Genomic DNA, 14662 nt, shown 5'->3' on the forward strand with positions numbered 1-14662 from the left:
CGGACGCCCTTTGTCCGGGTCCCTGGTCTTCCCCAAGCCCTGGCTCGCTTTCCTGCCTGAGCTCCAGGGGGCTCCACCAGGCAACCGCGCACGGGAGGCCCCAGTCTGTGCCTAGGATCCCGGAGGCCCAGCTTTTCCTGTCTGGCGGCAGGGCTGCGTGCAGGGGTCCAGCATTTGCACCATAGGCTGTGGTGGAGGTGGGGAGATAGGTGGGGAGTTAGGACACTTGATCTCCAGATAACTCAGACAACTCATCATTCCAGACAGCCCCTTGGCTGCCTTATTCTGTTCCCACCAACTATGCTGACATCCCAGGTCCAACGTTAACATCCCACCCTACTTTGAGAACTGAGACCCACCTGCCCACAGGGGAACCGTTCTTCCTGCACCTGGGGATTTAGACGCACTTGGCGGCTGAAACAAAGTAGGTCCATAGTTTGGAGTCCGTGGCACCAGAGGTTACAAACACCAATGTGGGTCCCTGGCTTCCATCCCCCCTCACTCCAATTCAGCGGTTTTATTCCGGTTTGTGAACACCTAACAAATGCACATTCTCTCTGGATGCAGAGGAACCAGTGCGTTATGGGGAACACCCAGACCTGAGGGAGGAGAGGCTGCCAGCAGGGGGAACGGTCGCATGGGCTCATTCCCACTTACGAGCAGGGTTGAAAACGATAACCATTTAGGAGTAAACCCCCACATTTTATAGGTGTGCTTTCCTTTACCACCTTCCTTCACAAGCCACGATAAGATATATGACGATAAGATAAATGGCTTTGTTGGTACTGAAACGTGTGAGGAGACCACAGCTGTAGAAAGCAGGACAAGCCATCCTGTCTTTGGAATTCCCGTGGGGGCAGCAGCCATTGCAGTCCTCTGCCTTCCAGAGTGGGTGCAGGGACGGGAATGTAATGTCAGGGCTGGAAATGGACTTGAGGATTACTCTGTCCAACCAGCTAGAGGAGAAAACCACAGTCCAGCGCTGCTTTTCATGTTGCCAGGGTGGAACCTCGATGCAGAGGCCTGCCCCCAGCCCAGTGGTATTGGTGCCGAGGGCTGAGGGCCTGCCTGCTCTCTCTCTCTCACTTCACCCACATTCTAGGTCAGGGGTGGGCAACCTTTTTGTGAGTGCGTGCCAAAACCAGCAAAATCTCTGACTCAAAATTCTTCTGCGTGGCAAACCCTAATTTTTTGAGAACATATTACGCCTACTTGATATCTCTTAAGGTGTACGTATGTGAAGAACCTTGAAGAAATAATAAAATTCATTCGAGCGACAAGAAACACAGTATATGATGATGAAAAATACATTTATTTTTTAATGTATACATGTACACTGATAGTCCGACAAAAAACTTTATGACTCTGTTTGATATTATCAGTGGGACTTTTGCTGATACATCACTAATGACAGATTTTACATCAGGTTTATATTTCGTGACCTTCAGAGATATATGCACGAGCTACTACTTTCATCCGTCAGGCTACTCCTATTATGAGACTTAACAAAATTCATCACTGAGAACAAAGATTCACAAGCGTATATGGATGAAACCAAAACACTGGTCAGATCAAGGAAGGCAGGGAGAGTTAAAGCAGAGGCATAGAAATTGCTTTTCCCCTCTCTCGTCAATCCATGTCTATGCTCTTTAAGATAACTTGTTATGTAAAATTATTTATTTATCTAAGATGCACCTACACTGAATTTATCTGAAAAATTAAAAAGTCTATATTAAGAAAAAAATTGTAAATGGAAGATTATAAGAGAGGGTTTCGCGTGCCAGCAAAAGTTACCTGCATGCTATGTTTGGCATGCGTGCCAGGGGTTGCCCACCCCTGCTCTAGGTTAATTTAATGGGAAGTGAAGTTGTAAGAAACCTGAATTAAGTGGCAAAAGACAGAAATTCAACTCCAAATGAGTTGGACAAGCATGCAAGTGTATTCACTGGCAGATTTGAAAAGTTCATGATTCAGGCATGGCTGGATCCAGGAGCTCAAACGAAGTCTTTAGACCAGACGTCTCTTCATTTCTTTTGTTGCCCTTCATATTGATTTGTTTTCCTACTGGCATCCCTGGACTCACATCCTCAGTTTATATCCTAGAGGAAAAAAGTTCTCTTTCCCATTAACTGTGACAAAAGCCAGAGGACACATCCCTTTGGCCTTCCTGGCCCACCCCTGGATCAAGCATTACTCTCCAGAAGGATGGCACACATAGATAGGTGTGGCCCAGGGACACGGACTGGGGAGGGGTGGTTCCCAAAGAAGAATCAGGCACCTGTCCCCAAAAGGCAAATGGTCGTGAGCAAGCAAGAAGAAATGTTGGTGTAATTTATAATGAGGTCATTTTGGTTATTGGGAACCGTGGAAGACAGAATTTTGTATTTTTGTAGTGATTTTCTTTGCTTTTTTCAAGGCCTGCCCCATTGATAGCACCTCCTCATTAGAGCGTTTCTCCTTCCTCCTTCCTCTGTGCCCCAGGCAGGGCCACTGCTGGGTGGTAGTCCGAGATGGGACTTTGATGAGTAGCCTGGAACCTGGGCATTTGGAAAGGCACAGATCAGAAGGGGACCCTTTTGGCCTGGCTCCCACAAATAATCTTAACATAGAGCTCCTTTCCCTCACTTGCCTCCATCCCCGGTCAGGTCTTGTTTTTGTTTTAAGGGTAGTAGGAGGAAATGTTTTAGTAAAACACCCGACATGTTTTCCTGGTGCTGTACTAACAACTGCCAACAGTGGTTTTCACTGCAGCTCCCACTTTTTGCTCCCCCGCGGTGGGGTTTAGCCATCCAAGCGCTACCTATTGTCCAGTAGAAAAGCAGAGTCACAGACATTAATAGAGCCTCCCAGAGCAGAGCCATTCAACAGCAACTCACCGTAACTGAATGGCAACCACTCTGCATTCTAATTTCACTCACCAGGTGATATGTTGGCTTTACAGTTGATAATTTAACTTCCTAGTATTTCCCATAAAAATGTCATTCGGCTCAGTCAACTTTCAACTATGAATTGCAATGAGAAACTCTGGAGTGATGAAAAGGAAAGTCATGTTTACCTCTATGTCAGAAATGCAAGCCCGACTTAGAACCTCTTTCTACGTGGACTTAGCATCATGGCTGATGGTCTGGGCTCTGTCGACAGACTGGGTGGGTGCCTTGTGGTTCTCACCACATTCTAGTCATGTGGCAATACCCAGCTCACTATTTCTCAAACTTCCCATTTTCAAAATGTACCTAACACATGTGGTGGTTGTGACGAACAAATGACATAATACATGTAAAGTGTTTGGCACAGTGCCCCGCACACAGTAAGTGCTCAATAAACGTTGGCTTTGATAACTGCAAAGAAACCACTTTGATACTGTAGTACGTAGTCACATGAGTAGTGATGCCCCCTCCCTGTTGGCATGTGTTCCACGGAGTGGAAAATGTTGGCTGCGTGTGCTACTTTCTTCATTTTAATTAATCCGAAGACATTCCTCAAAGAGTAATGTGTGCTGTGTCTTGCCTGAGATGAATTTCACTTCCAGCAGCAGCAATATTTCAGCTCCTCTCCCTTCTCTTCTGCATCAAGATGACTTTACACCCAGAAAAGAACTCAATTAGTTTGAGTTAAACAGAATGCAATTGGATCCTGAAATATTATCTTTTTTCCCCCTTTAAGGGCTTAGAAATAAAGTGTGCCGCCTGTTGAAGTGACTTTTGAGTGTTATCTAGTGAACAGAGCAATGTATCCCATGGTTATTATCTTTGAGTTATTAAGGCTAATAAGATGCAAAGGTGAGCGTCCCATCCACAGGTGAGTGTGGATAAGGATACAGATCAGAACTGGGCATGCGAATCCACCAGCACGCACATAAGGAGAGAGATTATTTGCGCTTTCTGATTGGCTCCCTGGGTTCAGGTCCACTGCCCCTGTGCTTATCTGTTATAATCCAGGAGTGCCCTCTACTGAGCTTCTTGTGTAATGGATGAAGGCCTTTACAGGGCTGAGTTTGCCTAGTCAATGTTCAGTCCATACTGAACAAATGAATGGATAAGCAACTCCCTGATCTGATTCTCTATCTGGATCTGCGGGACCAATTCTCTTAGATCCCCACTTGTTAAGATGAGAAAGTGCTTCTGTTGGGGCCCAGAGCTTTGGGATGTTAACTCTCCAATGCAGACTCGGGTCTTGTCTGTGTGGCCAGTGCAGAGCAGGAGGGTGACTGGCCAGGAGAGAGAAGCAGAAGCCGGGCAGAGCATGGAGGGGTTTGACCAGGAAAGCCATTCAGAGCATCACAAATTGATGGAAGAGAGAGGGACTCAGCATCCAGGAAACCCAGCTGAGATTAGAGATGGGAAGAAATCAATATTTGCATCTTATTCAGTGGGCAAGCAAAGCAGCCAGAAATGGAGATGGGACCCGGAGTGAAGAATCAAGGAGGCCAGTTGGACAAAGAAAGCAATGAGGCCTGAAGCAGCCGGAGCCAGGTGGTCCAGGATTGAAATTCTTTGGCTGGTGGGAGTGTTTCCTTAACAAAGAACTCACCCACACCCCCAGAAGTCTCGGGGAGTGCAGGATGGGCTATGTCTCCATCACTGGACAGTCTCTGCATTCCAGGTGAAATGCCAGCCCCAGGCAACACACAGAGGGACTAAAAGACGCTGCTTCCAAGGGGAGTTTTGTGGATGGTGCAATAGATTTTGCTGGAGACAGATATGAATTTGGGATGTTTATGGCTTTTTGCTTTATTCAAGTGGTCTAAAGACTGGATATAAAAGGGACCAATTACCCTATTGTCCATCAAGTTTATGATTTTAATGAAAAACAAAAACCAAACAAAAAAAATCCCAAACAGTTCAGAGTACCTTACTTTATTTTTTATTATTATTATTATTATTATTATTATTATATTTGTGTGTGTGTGTGTGTGTGTAGCAACAAGGCTGAAATAATTCAGGTTCTCATTTTTCCCAACAACCACTACTAGGATCATTTTGTAGTTGTTTCAAATTTTGGTAAAAAACAAACAAACAAAAACAAAACATAGTTAAAATATTTTTCCCCATTCAAGTCTCCATTTATCAATTGCTCATCTCAATTACATGTCCGAGATAGGTATGAAAATTTAGAAGTTATTATCTTTTCTATCAATATTATTTCCAGATAAGATTCTTGTATAAGATTGTTTTCAACCTCTCCTTAAAAGCTTAAATTTCATCTCTTAAGTGAACTTTTATCAAGGATGTCAAGAACCCAGGTCTACTGATATGACAAAACAATTTCTTATCAGTGCCAGTACCTTTTCAGGTGAAGGAGAAGAAAGAGTTTGGTATGCAGAAGTTATTTCTGATTCCTTTAATAATTCAGTTACCGTAATTATGTTTCGACTCTAAAAGCTACAGTGAAGAAAGAGGGGGAAACAGGATAATAAATACTGATTAGAGTTCTGTACCCGCAACCAAAAAGTATTTGATGGAAACAGAGCACTTTGGCTTCTCCTGCTCCCTCCTCCCCAGGTGAACTGGGATGCCTATTATTTTCACTTAATTAAAACCTCCTTGGCTGGACCCAAGAGAGAGGGAAACAATTGCGCTTTTGTGCTTCTCTGAGCCCTGTCGGCTCCTTACTGTGGCGGAGGAGGCAGGGTGTGTTGCCAGCTCTTGCTTTGTCTACTGTGTGGCCGGTCACTCAGGACGACTCGTCCTTCTAATCCAACAGTCGCTTCTTGTGGAGCTACGCTGTCTGTGAATATGCTCCAAGCCCCTGAAGAGCGTTCTTTGGCTGGTTGCTGGGTTTGTTAGAGACACGGCCACCAAAGATTATTATTTCCCCAGAGTTACCCCGTGCTTATGTGATCTAACACTTTTTTCTTTCTTTTTTAAAAAATATATATTTTATTGATTTTTTACAAAGAGGGAGAGGGATAGAGAGTTAGAAACATCAATGAGAGAGAAACATTGATCAGCCGCCTCCTGCACACCCCCCAATGGGGATGTGCCTGCAACCAAGGTACATGCCCTTGCCCGGAATCGAACCTGGGACCCTTCAGTACGCAGGCCAACGCTCTATCCACTGAGCCAAACCGGTTAGGGCCACTTTTTTCATCGATCATAGAAAATCCCTTTTACTTTCTTGCTCCTGCCCCCTCTGAGCTCTTAAATCTGCTTTCCTAAGGTCATTGGGGACCAAAGGAAAAATCCCAAGGCCCTTTGGTTCCCTTCTTACCTGGCCTTTCAACGGGCTCTGCTGATCACTCCATCCTTCTAAACGTTTTTCCATAAGAAAACCAACTGGCCCGGCTGGTTGGCAGTACTGCTACCTGAGATGCAGGTGACCATCATGCCCACGACTATCTCGGACTGTTAGCATAGGGAGTGAGTAGAGGAAGGGAGCAAAGGGAATTAGACATTATTAAGCTTAATCAACTAGGGAGTGTAAGCTTGTTTAGCCAGGAAACTAAAGCTTTACACACTCCAGGGAATAGCAACCTTGCCCGTCAAGGGGATGAACACCCATCCCTTCCCCCACAGGAGCAGTCCGCCTTCCAGAGCCTGGATTGTGGAGGAGCAGGGGGCGGTGCTTCTATGAGGCATGCGCAATATGAGTCAAGATAGTGACCATACAGGCTGGTCAGTCTAGCCGGGGAGGGGGTGGGGAGAATAGATTGATTAGGAGGCGGACCCATTAGAAGCCGTTGAAAGCTTGGGAAGTTGATTGGTTCCTTGAAAAGAGTACCTGGTCCTTCCCAAGCCTGAGATGATATAATCCCAGCTAACAAAGCCTTTCTCTCTCTCCCACCCAATAGTGCGCTGGACCCTGTGCACTGGCACGTTCTCACTCCATAGCAACCATGTGGCCTTAGCAGCACCCACCCAGCGGATAGCCAGGCAGACTCCAAACGCAGGCTCCAAGTGCGAGCCTGGGTAGCAGCACAGCAAGAGCTGGGAACAGGGCTAAGCTACTTGGACCCGGACCCTGGACGGGGACTGAGACTAGCAGGCACCTGCGGCCCAGCAGCCTCGCAGACTCTAAACACCACAGACTCTAAACACCGGCTCCATCCTGAGCACAGCCGGGAAAACAAGCTCTAAGCGAGCTGGATGGCAATAAAGGCTGGACTGGACTGAGCTTTAACATGGATTCTACTTTGGCACAAAATGTCTGGGCACTGGCCCTATTTTTGGGCCTGATGAAGGCAGGATTGGATGTTTTCCACGGAGGAACAGATGGAGATGGGACATAGAAAACCCAAGGGAAATCCTTTGATTTTGCATCTAGCGCCACAAATAAATCTCATCACCAGGCCTCATCCTTCCTTGTGGGTCTCCTGGAAGGTTTTCCTTGCAACACCGCAAGGACCCCACTTCCACCTGCAGCAGGATGGTCACAGGTTCAGAGGTGCACCACCCCCATGGACCTCCAAATGTGCAGCTACAACACGGTGCTCCCCTCCCCCTCTCCCATCACGCCCACTAGACTTTGTTTCATTAGTTGTCAGTCCATAGAACCTTGGTGGCCCCCAGTGGTTGGTCCTGGACCTTCCCCTCCTCTGTTACCCAGTAGTCAATCCCTTCTGCCTCTCATGATTTCTCACTATCACTGCCAAGAGCAGCTGGGTGCTGGGTTCACTTGGCGGCATTCCCCAGGGCACCCATCTCTTGGAGCTGCAGCCTTCCCAGGGTGCCGCTGGACGCCCGCTGGCCATCAGGAGACTGGACTGCTGTACTGTCCCCATCAGCTGCAGTCCTGACATCCGGCCAGCCATTTGGAACTGCCTCTCCCTGTCTCCTGAGTCAGACCAGCAGCTGCTGGTTGCATCTCCTTTGACCTGGATGCAGCCCCGTGTCCTCTGATTTATGAGGGGCTGGTGCAGACCAGAGAAGCCAGGGGGACAGAAACAGTCACTCCAGCTGTTTCCCAGCCTGTTCTGGCTTAGGATGAAAAGATAAAGAAAAACAAAAGCAAAGAAATGAGAATAAATTTAATTTCTGTGGTGGAAGAAACTCACTACCACTTATTGAATTCTAGCTTATTTGTCTAGAGTTTCTTAACTTAATTTCCAGCCTGCTGCTCATGGGCCATGTCTTCGTTATATTTTTATCTGGTGCAAAGTGGGCAAAAGAACTCCATAAAAACAACCCTAGGTTTCTCCTGGCTAAAGAAGTCATAAATTCAAATGTAAACATTAGGCTTAGACTTTGGGGCAGAGTGGTGATACAAGAAACAATTAAAATCACATGTAGTCACAGGGCCAGAAAGTTGGCTACAGACAGGTGTCTACTATAAAAAGTTGTTTATACTGGCCAGAAATTGGAATGCCCATCTGTAGCAAAATTATTAAATAATCTAAGATACTTCCATGCCATCAAACACTTCAGAGCTAATAAAAGGAATGGGACAAATCTGTGCGTGTTGTAATGGTTATGATCACCTGATTGATTTTTAAGAAAGGATAGTACACAAATACTCCCCTCTAGATGAAAAATTGTTAGTCTCTGTCATATGTATATATATGTGTGTGTGTGTGTGTGTGTGTGTGTGTGTGTGTGTGTTTGAATGTGTAGGTATGTGAGATAGATATGTAGATATGATATATGTGAGGATTTTCTAAAAAGAAACACAGGAACACAAAAATCTATTGGTAGTGGTTATTTCTGGACAATGGAACTGAGTATGTGGAATGGAAAAGAGACATGTTTCATTGTATACCTCCCGTACGGTTTGAATTTACTTTTTATGTGCACAAAAATATCATTTTCATAATAAAGAATGTAAAAAAAACACACCCACCATTTAGCTAGTGAATGCAGGCACAGACAGAAAAAATGCCTGCATACATAAGCAGATTTAAAAGGCTCTTAATTCTGCACTGCATTCTAGGAAGAATTAAAATAATATAACAAACGCCCAGAGAATGAATTACCACACCAGCAAATGTCAAATATCCATAAGTAAGTGCTTCCTGTCTAGAGGCATGTCAGCAGCCTTCAAGCATGACTGAGACGGGGCTAGGGCAGCCCTTCCCAGGGCAAATTGACGGAGAGCATAATTTTCCTTCAGAGCTGCTATTCTGCTACCTCAAGGTCAGGCTGGCAAGGTTAAACATCACAGTAACAGTTAGAAGCACTTTCCTGGGGAGGTGGAAGCGGGGCGAGGTTCAGCTCTTCAGAAACCTTTGACCTCCGGGGAAGGTGTATGCTGCCAACATCCCAAGTGCTTTGCAGGCTTTCAAGTGATTCTCTCCAGGGCCGTCCCTGAAAATAAAACAGTGGACTGGCATATGCTCATAATGCCAATGACATTTTGTGCCATTACTTGAAAATATAAAATCCTCTTCTGCTGTGTGTGCATGCAGATATCTTTCACAGCGACGTTTAATCCCCATATCATTAGCAACTTATCACAGGAAAGTCATGGAAAGTAGCCTTCCAGTGGAGTTTCTGTATGTAGTGAAGAAACCGACTTTCCACGAGGTTTTCTCACACTTTTTGTAACCACCTGGGCAAAACTAAACACAGTAACATTAGATGAGTTTCTTGTGGAAATAGGATGCCTTTCACTTTTAAAGGATGTATGTTATTTATACACCAATGCTTATCGCCCAAGGCGTAGGTGCTCTCGATGATGCTAAACGTGTGTATTACCAACGGATACTCTTCTCCCCTTCAAACCTCAACGCCTCTTGAGGAAGTAACATTTTCCTGAAAAAAAAAACAAAACATCCTTCTAGACCATTTTTAATTTTGACGTCTTAACGGAATTGTATGAGGAACTGAAACGAATAGAATAAAATATTGTCATTCAGGGAGCAATTGAGTCTGGCCAGGGTCATCAACCATGTCATTGCGCCTGGTATCGATCATGTCTGCTCATGGCAATTTGACCTTTGCCCTCTCCACAGTAATTTCAGTAAGCTCATTACTTTTTATTCCTTCTCGGGGCACTGTAAAGACCCAAGCTAAAGAACTTAATCAGCAAATTTGATTTATCCAGGATGTGAACATAGTTATTTGCCTCCTTCCCCCCATTCTAGAAACTTCTGTCATAGTCAACAATACATAGAGTTGGAAATGATGTAAGAAAGTCAGAAGATTCTCTAAGCCACCTGCACCTCACATGTTCTTATAATCAAATTACTAAAATCATATATATATATATATATATATATATATATATATATATATATATCACATGAGGATATTTTTTCCCATTGATTTTTGGAGAGCGTGGAAGGGAGGGGGAGACACACAGAGAGATAAACATTGATGTGAGAGAGACACATCAGCTGGTTGCCTCCTGCACACACCTGACCGGAGCAGGGGACCAAGCCTGCAACCGGGGTACATGCCTTTGACCAGAATTGAACCGCCAACCCTTCAGGGGGCTGATGGTCTCACCAATGAGCCAAACCTGCTGGGCTTTTAACATTTATTTTAGGTTATTTTTCCTTTTTCTTTTCTGTTGAAGCCATTCTCCTGATAACCACTCTCTGCAACAAAGGGTTGATTTTTTAAAATCGCAGGAAATAGACTTGGAATGTATGGATAAGCTCTGTGAAGCCAGCATTGAACCAAGCACCTATCAGGAATCAATATTCCAATACAGGTAGCCAAAGAATATTATTTTCATGACAAATGCTATTCCTTTAAATGCTCTGAACCTTCATCTTTTCATTCCTCAAGTTCCTTCTAGTGAAGAAATCCTCCTAACTTGTTAACATGAATTAGTGAGCATAAGCTATTTTCTTTATATTGGATATGTGGGAAGGTGGTTACCCGTGTTAATCTGTGGTGGATAAACCACCATTCATTTATTCATAAATGTCTATTAAGATTTTAGGATGCCCAAACCATTTGAGCAGGTGAGTACGGGTGATAATGGGAGATATATGTTGACAATATGTCCAAGGCATGAGCCCTCTACTCAAAACATTTACTGCCTGGTTGGGAGTTAAGTGGTCACCCACTTCGGGGAATCACATCTCTTTCACTTCTCCTCTATTGCTTGCCTTTCTTCTCACTTTTCCACTCCAACCTCACTCTTTCCTTTTTTCAGATTCCAATGTCCTCTTCTTCCTGCCTTGTCCTTTCTCTCTTACAAGGCTGTCCCCCCACCCTCTCGCTGAGTGGTGGCCCCTGGTGCCAGCCTGGACCCACCTCCATGTCCAACTCAACAAAAAAGAGAAAGGCATTCCGACAGGTAAGTGAGGAAACGGCCTGATCCACAGACCAGGGTCCTGTGCCACTGTGCCCAGGGCCCTTGCTGCTGCGTGGGCTGTAAGATCACCAATGGACGCACAGTAGACACCCATGTTCGAGTCGCCATATAATAGCTCATGTTTCACATGGGGAAAGGGTCCAAGTGAAATACAGAAAGTGAACAAACCATCATTTCCAGTAGAAATACAGTCTTTGAGGAAATAATTCAATATTTAATCACTTAAGACACAGTTTGTGAATATACATTCTGTGCCTGGTGATGGACTCATGAAACATATTGCTGATTCTAAAGGAGTTTGTAGGCCAGTGACAAGTGCAGACAAGCCATCGGGCAGGAATAGCAATGGGCAAGTTCTCAGGGTGAGGGGAACCCAGAGCATGGTGGGGTGGGGTGGGGGACGACAAGGAGAGGAGTAGGGGAAGTGAGGAGAACACCCTCAGGGGAAGCATCCGTTCAGGTGACACCTAAACGAGGAACATAATCGACAGATTTTCGGGTAAATAAAACATGTCGTCAGCCCTTTGGTTCCCGTGATTCTGTCCTCATATCCTCCCGAATGCATTGTGGTACCCTGATGGTCTTGGGGTAACATGGTCATGAACCAACATAAGAAAACAAGGCAGCTTGTTAAGAAGGGCTCTGCGCAGCATCCTGGGACAAGAAGCCTCTGCTAGCAGCACCTGGGAGCAGAGTTGAGGATAACACCCCTGACAAGTCCAGGTGACTAATCAGGAGTTTTCTCCTCCAGCACCAAGGGCCTCTGTGCAACCACTTCAGGTGGATAATACAAAAGCTCACTTACAATCTTGAAATCATACCACCCACTTAGCAGGCCAGCCTTGGAGACCTACTGATTAAAAGGGTAAGAGTGATAACAACAAAAATAGCTTCTGGTAATTCAGTGGATATTGTGTGCTAGTTCACTGGTAACACCTCTCAGTTGGTGTGTTGTGACCTCAAGGATGTGGCACTTTATATTTCAAAGATTTATTTTAATAACACCACTTTCATGTTAAGGAGGTTTATATTAAAAAGCAAGTCAGGAGAATAATGAGAAGGAAATTCGATCTAGTCTCCTTATCACAAGAGGGGCTGCATGGGACAGAGAAGGCCCTGAGGGTCCCTCTGTGCGGACCCCTACAGGGAAGCACCCCACCTAGCCCCCTCCGCACCGTCCCCATAAATATGCACTTTCTTCATCTTCTGTTCAGCACGTATTGAGTTTCCACTGTGTATACAGGGCTCTCTTGGCCACAAGAACACAAAGGTCTACAAATCCTGTTCCTTTCCACCTCCCTCCCTCCTTTCCCCTCTCTTTCCCTCTCTCCTTTCTTCTTCTCTCTCTTTCCCTTTCTATACTCCCTCCCTCTGCCTCTCCCCCTCTCCTGCCCCCCCTCCTCCCCAGACCTCTAGCCAGTGCCTGGCAGGTCTCCTCCTTCCCCTGAAGACTCCCCTGCCCAACCTTGCAGCCCCCAGTCTGCTGTGCCCTCTCCCCCGCCTTCTGAACTTGTCCTGCAAAAGCCACTCCTGATCCTGCACAAACTGGATGTCTTTCAGTCCTTATCTTACTTGTCCCCATGGCCTCTGGCACCTTGACCACATTCTCCACGCCCCCCCCCCCCCCCCCGTCCCCCCCTCCCCCCCACCGCCCCAAACTCTCAGCTTTGGGTTTCTTTGCATTTCAGTACAGCCCTGCTCCCAGCTCTTTTGTGCCTTGAGGCTCCCTAACAGGGTCCTTTTCATCCATCTGCCCAGGAACTGTGAATGTTTGCTGGGTCCTCGGCTTGGCCCTCTTTCCACACCACATGCACCTTCGAAGGATAGGCTCTCTGCTCCTGGGACTTCTTCCCCACAAATCTCATCACCCCGATGTCTGCCTCTCCTGTGCTCTGTGCCTCAGTCTCCTCAACCGTAACATCAGCATAACCATAATGTCTACCTCACATGGCCCTTTGAGAATCACATGAATTAATTAATCCACCTGGAGAGCTTAGAAGAGTGGCTGGCCCAGCTTGGTACTCAATAAACGTTCTGCTATCATGACTGGCATCCAAAAATACCCCAGAGCCCCGCTCCTCTAGCATCCTGCTTTAGATGGTTCCTTGCAGCCAATCTGTTTCCTTTATACCAAACAGATTGCATTTTTTTCCAAAAAATAAAAATGAATTAAGAGGCTGTAGTAGTCTAGAGGAGAAGGGAGAGGAAGGAGAGTGCCAACGGACATAGAGAAGAGGAGTGATGGCCAGAGAGGTGAAGGGAGGCAGGCAGGCGGAGAAGAGAGTACAGGGGGACTGGAAAGCAACCTGCCAAGAGAGAAAATGTGTGGTTGGGGGTGAGAAGCACCATCCTGAGAGTGTCCACCCAAAGACTGAAGGAGAGAAGTCTTCTGTTGTGATATACACAGAGTTGATGCCCTAGAGTCATCTCACATTCATGGGTAAAGTGGGCTCACCTCCTTGAGTAAATAGTAATGCCCAGAAGGTAAAGATCTTATATCATCTTCTTTTAGAATCCCTCCCCCCAGGGACTTGACAAAAGGATGCCTGTGTAATGAGCGACTGCAAATTGCTTATCCAGTATCAGGAAGAACCTGTAGGTGAGTGGTATCTACTGTTTTCCTTTGTATCAACAATAAGGGTCCACGGCAGAAGGACTCAGGAATCCATCAAGCAATTTCCAGTTTCACTGGAAACATCACTCATGAATGATCACCAATAGCCACTCTGCAGTTATGCCCTGGTGTGCAAATAGAGGCCAACTTAGGTAGGAATCCATCACATCCATGAAGAATACAACTTACCAGTGACAGCAATGTTAATAGATCCCACAACTCAATCTCTCAACTAATCATAATGTGAGAGAACAGAAGGTCGTACCTGTCCATGCTGTGGACTTGGAGCCAGGAAGAACCATGGCTTCCTTAAGCAATACCATCATTAAGGAGACATCGTTCACATGTTTTAAGATTCTCTTAAAACAAAGGCCCTGAATCATGCTGGGTTTTCAGATGACTGTAAGTCAGCACCCAAAGGGTTTGCAAGTAAATTGGCAATTCAACTGTTTGCTTTATAATCCATCATAGAGTATTTACTGAGCACTAACTACGCATCTGGCTCTGTCCTCAGAGCTGGGGCTGCCCTGGGGAGCGAAGATAGCAGAGTCCTGGCTGCTTGGGCTTAATCAGCTAAGAACATGGTGAACAGTGGCTACTGTACTGGGTTATTGTTCTGGCCAGAATTTGGTTGGAAGAAAATATAATGGCGAATAGGTAAGGAGGAGATGTATAGAGAAAATGTATTTTTAAATGTCCATAAATATAATGGATTTAAAGTCTCTGAGTTCTTAAATTAGAATGTGAGATGTGTGCCTGGAAGTGTGTCAAGTCTGAGTAAATAGGAAGTATCTTCAGGCGGCACCAATTGTACTTGAACATTTGAGGGGGAAACCCATGATTTTT

The sequence above is a fragment of the Myotis yumanensis genome, unplaced genomic scaffold (genome assembly GCF_028538775.1).
Source record: "Myotis yumanensis isolate MYYU_CA2020_CCGP unplaced genomic scaffold, mMyoYum1.0.hap1 SCAF_8, whole genome shotgun sequence".
Taxonomy (NCBI): domain Eukaryota; kingdom Metazoa; phylum Chordata; class Mammalia; order Chiroptera; family Vespertilionidae; genus Myotis; species Myotis yumanensis.